At 38.6% G+C, this 5667-nt stretch overlaps 1 pseudogene; it reads right to left on the reverse strand.

Moving 5' to 3' along the window:
* Positions 1-1767: 1767 nt before the first annotated feature.
* On the reverse strand, positions 1768-2197 carry LOC118895930 (annotated as a pseudogene).
* Positions 2198-5667: the final 3470 nt, after the last annotated feature.

Raw genomic sequence — 5667 nt, forward strand, 5'->3', positions numbered from 1 at the left:
CCTTTTATTTATGATTTGCCAAATTTGTGCTCATAGTTGAGAATTGTTTTTAATGAAGTAAAAATGAAAGAAAATAATAAATTCCTTTTCAAAACAGGGAGACTCAAAAATCTGAAATTGCAATGGGCTGAGCTCAGCGTTTCAGCTGGCACCTCTGTCATCACCTCATCGGACTTGCTCACTTAGGCCTAAATGAGCTTCTCAGAAAGTCAGAGCTTTTACTGGAAACTGGAAGACTTATCAAGGGGTTCCCTTCTTGTGGAGAAGGAAAGCTCACCTCTTGCCTCAGCAATTATTTTCTCCTTTATTTAACTCTCTAGTTTTATGGGGGGAAAAAGCCATTAGAGAAACTGTTAATGCAAAATTTTTTTAAAATACCAAAAAAATTACAAAAACCAACTGATCTTTCCTTATGGAATTTAGAGTTACTAGAATTGATGTTGCCTTTTTAGTTATAATTGGTAATTATTTCACTACCATGATCATACCTTGACCTTCAGCATTAGGATCAAAGCTATTATTACCCATATAATACTGCTAATAGGATAAACTAATGGTTAAATTATAGTGGGACCAAGAAGGGATGCTTCCTGTCACATCAGTTAAATTTGAGTTTTAGAAACTTGTACTTGAAAGACTTTCTCTGGCATTTAGAAACTTGAACAAATAATCTGAGTCACTAAGTTAAGATCGCCAGAATAGTCATTTAATGATACCCCACTTACCTTGTGAAGAATCTCCAAGTATTAGCATAAAATGTCAGAAAATCTACTTGAAATGCATTGGAAGCATGGATTTGGTGCTCCTATGGATCAAATTCCACCTCCTGGGGGTGGGAGAGGGATAAATTAGGAGTTTGGGATTAACATATACACACTGCTATGTGTAAAATAGATAACCAGTAAGGACCTACTGTATAGCACAGGGAACTATATTCAATATTTTGTAATAACCTATAAGGGAGAAGAATCTGAAAAAGAGTAGCTACATATATGTATAACTGTCTCACTTTGCTGTACACCTGAAACTAACACAACATTGTAAATCAACTAGACTCCAATAAAAAATTCTACCTCCCTATGTATGTAGCAATATTCACCAAAATACTAAAATTATAGCCATTTATCATATGGTCAGCCATGAATTGACTGCTGTTTAGCTTTTACCAACACTTCAGTTGAAAAGTTTGTTATTTGAGAGTAACAATCAAAGGAATGTATTTGCTTCTATTTCTCTTACTCTCTACGCTTGATGCCTGAGGAACATTATATCCCCAGGAAGCAATATAACTAGAATACGTAATCTTAACTTCCCACAGAAATAGCTTTTTCGAGATATAATAATTTTACTCTCTCAACTTTTTATAGAAGTTTGCTATACGAAGAACTCTTTTCTTTAAATATTTATTTATTTATTTGGCTGCTTTGGGTTTTAGTTGCGGCACATGGGCTTCTCTCTAGTTGTGGTGCATGGGGTCTAGAGTGCATGGGCTTAGTTGCCCCGTGGCATGTGGGACCTTAGCTCCCCGACCAGGGATCGAACCCGCGTCCCCTGCATTGGAAAGTGGATTCTTAACCAGTGGACCACCAGGGAAGTCCCACGAATAACTTTTTTTTACAGGAGTCTAATGTTAAAATATAGTCCAATTTGTACCCTATTGTCCCTTATGAAAATTTTTTTTTCGTGTTTAGTGAAAGGAAATTTCTCTAATAGACTCTTTTTGTATATGAAAGTTTATTACTACCATGTTTGCATCATCAAAACTTATCATCTTGGTTTTTTCTTCTTGCCTTTGCATAAGGCCAAGAGAGAGACACTGGCTACCTTGACAAATTTAAAGTGGACTCCAGGAATGTCGCCAGCAGCATGGCCTTTTGCAACCAAACCCAGCAACCAGAACTTCATGGTTTTCTGCAGTAAAGTTCAAGCAACCGTCATCCGGTAAGAAAGCTGTGAGCTTCTTGCTCTTCTTGATCAGCTAGCCCCTGAAACACTTCCTCATGGCAGAATTTACCTGTTTGGCTTCAACTCTGACATTTTCTAGCAAAATTCCCTTTGCATGTGAAGTGCCTCCAAAGGGGCTGACCTTCAAGGCTGTCCCCAAATGGGCTTTCTTGTACCGTTTATCCTGCCACTTCTGGTCCTGATGGTGGCTGCAGAGCTTCCTGGCAATATGAAGATCTTGACACTTGCCCATCCCATTGGTGCTGCTGGCCCGAGGGAAAGATCTAACAGGCTTTTTTTTTTTTTCCCAGTTGTGGTAAAATACTCATAACGTAAAACTTACCATCTTAACCATCTTAAAGTGTAAAGTTCAGTAGTGTTAAGTATATTCACATTGACACTCTATCAATCTCCAGAACCTTTCATCCTACAAAACTGGAACTCTATACACATTGTGATGCTTAATTTTATGTGTCAACTTGACCAGGCACAGTGCCCGGCTACTTGGTCAAACTTTATTCTGGATGTTTCTTTGAGGGTGTTTTTGGATGAGATTTACATTTAAATTGGTAGACTTTGACTAAGCAGATTGCTCTCCATAATGTGGGTGGACCTCATCCAATCAGCTGAAGGCCTGAATAGAACAAATGATTGACCTCCCCCAAGAAAGAGAGAATGCTATCAGCAGACAGCCTTCAGATTTAAACTGCAACGTTGGCTTTTACCTGGGTCTCCAGTCTGATGGCCTACCCTGCAGATTTTGGACTTGCCAGCCTCCATAATTTCATGAGCCAATTCCTTCAAATAGATTTCTCTCTATATAAACATCACATTGGTTCTGTTTCTCTGGAGAACACTAATTAACACCCCCATTAAACAACAACTACCTCTTTCTGCCTCTTCTCAGTTCCTGACAACCACCATTCTACTTTCTGTTACTGTGAATTTGACTACTCTAGGTACCTTATATAGGTGGAATCATACAGTATTTATCTTTTTGTGACTGGGTTATTTCACTTAGCATTACGTCCTCAGAGTTCATCCATGTTGTAGCATGTGCCAGAGTTTCCTTCCTTTTTAATGCTGAGTAATATTCCATTGTGTGTATATACCACATTTTGTTTATCCATTCATTTGTCAAATGGACACGTCGGCTGCTTCCATCTTTTGCCTATTGTGAATAACACTGCTATGAACATGGATGTACAACTATTGGTTTGAGACCCTGCTTTCAATTCTTCTGGATATGTATATTCAGAAGTAGAATTGCTGGATCATATGATAGTTCTATTTTTAATTTTTTGAGGAACCATCCTACTGTTTCCATAGCGGCGGCATCATTTTACGTTCCCATCAACAGTGTACAAGGATTCCAATTTCTCCACCTCCTTGACAACCACTTGTTATTTCCAGCAATAATAATCCTGCAGGAACCCAAAATAATCCTTAAGAGGGGTCATTTTTGTTATGGGATAGTATTTTGTATGTGTGTGGCCGGGGGAATGCTGATATAAACTTGATTTTAGAAACTATGATGTTAAGACTTGATCCATACATAATTTAGGCAGAATTTACATAATATGAAAGCAATTATTTAGAAGTAAAAAATGCTGTCCAAAAGTTACTTTGCCCTGTGGTACTAAAGGACTGCAGTGGCAGGTTTTGTTGTTTAGAATTTGCATTCAAGCAGCCTTATTCAAGATTTTTCTCCAAAAAATGTACATAGATCATGATAAATGTCACCAAGTCATTTTGAGTGGTAAGCATTTTTAAATTCGGGGGAGTTTCTAATGTAAAGCAGAAGGTACAAACTGGCCGGCCGCAGGCCAAATCAGGCCTGCAGACTTATTTGACTTGGCTTGCACATTTGTTGGCCCACACGATGTTTTTAGAAATTTTGAATTAGTTGACAACTTTTTAAATGGAGAGATTTCATGCAGAAAAAAATCTTGATTTCTAGCTTTTCGGGAAAAACTAGCTGACCTGGCGAGACTGGGCCTTCGTTCCCACAGGGCAACAGTTGGCTGGGGCTGAGTAGCAACTGCCCTTTCCTCCCAAGCTTGTGCTCTCCAGCTCCCCATGGTCCCCACCCGCCTCGAGACAGGAGGGCTCGTGGACACCCAGGGAGCAGACTTCTTGGTTTCTTCAGGAACCACTAATAACTTCCTGCAATGTCCAGTGGGAGGTGAGGCCCATGGTAGGCGCTTAGTAGCTGCTGAATTGTTTACCGAATCTGATTCTTCACGTGCTAAAATTGTTTAGGATCCTTTGCTTTCTCTCTTGGTGGAAAAAGAGATGGTAAGACAATGGCTTTAAATAAATGGAATACAAAAGGAAAAGGATTTAGACAATGCAGATACAGAGCAACACCTGAAAAGAAAATAATCACGTGAATGTAATTTTTTACTAAGCAATTTCGCCTTGAACTCTTTTTCCCATGAAGGAAACAGCACCCAGGAAATGTTTCAGGCTAAGCCCTCTGTTTAATGCAAGAGAGAAAAAAGGGGCAAAAGGTTAGTCAGCTGCCTTACAGTGGCAGAATTCTTGAGTTAACATAAATAGAAATAGATACAGAAAATGAGGACCATATGGTTGGCTAGATCAGAGTTGCTCTGTGTGTGTGTATTTGTAAGGCCACCCACCGAGAAAAATATTCAACTTATTGTGTCTTAGCATATTAACTCCTCGTTTTAATTGCTGAGGCACTTGGAGAAGTTCTCCTCGTTTTTAATTGCTGAGGCACTTGGAGAAGTTCAGGTGATAGCAAATGAAAAATGTGTTAAAGAAAAATGCAAACAGCGTCTCTCTCTCTCTCTCTCTCTCTCTTTGGTGATTGCGTTGACTGAGAGAAACAGGAAAGTCTTCCGGAAGGTGTGCCTTAATCTCCAACCCAAAACATCATTTCAAGAAAACAGTTATTTAAACCTCTGCCTGCACCGTATTTGCTATTATTCCGTTGGTCAAAGTAAGTCACACTGCCAAGCCCAGAGTTAGCCTGGAAAGAGACTAAGGGTGTGGATTTAGTGGGGTGTGCTTTCAAGACCAAGGAGCTGTTCTGGAATGGATAAATAGAATCTGGGTCAGCACCTATTCTGAAAAATATAGTAGTTGACCCTTATTAAAATTGTTTTAATATTTTTATCCTTTCTATTAAAAATCATGTTCATTTAAAACATGCAAGAAACATAGAAATTACCAAGAGGAAAGAGAAAACTCACCCAAAGCCCACAAGCCTAATAAAAACCATTCTTAAAATATGCACAACTCCAGAAACCTCTCTGCATATCTACCTCTGCACTTAGAAGTAGTTCTAATCCACTTAGAAGCATCTCCAGAGACGGTAGAGGATAGTAGCCTGGACTGAACCTGAATCATCCTCTACTCTCCTAAAACAGTTTTTTTTTATTTAAAATTTTTTTTTAAATTGACATACAGTTGATTTACAATATTACATTAATTTCACATGTATAGCATAGTGATTCAGTATTTTTACAGATTATACTCCATTAAAAGTTATTACAATAATGGCTATAATTCCCTGTGCTGTACAATACATCATTGTTGCTTATCTATTCAATTCTTTGAACTCCGTGTCTGTTTGCTAGTGTGCCTTGACTCACCAGAGTTGGTGAACCTAAGAGAGCTTGGAGAGAAGGGAAAGAGACAACCTATATCCACTGAAAACCTCAGCAAGAAAGGAAGAGAAGAGAGAAGAAAGAACAA

This window comes from Balaenoptera musculus, chromosome 5 (assembly GCF_009873245.2).
Source record: "Balaenoptera musculus isolate JJ_BM4_2016_0621 chromosome 5, mBalMus1.pri.v3, whole genome shotgun sequence".
In the NCBI taxonomy this organism is placed as follows: Eukaryota; Metazoa; Chordata; class Mammalia; order Artiodactyla; family Balaenopteridae; genus Balaenoptera; species Balaenoptera musculus.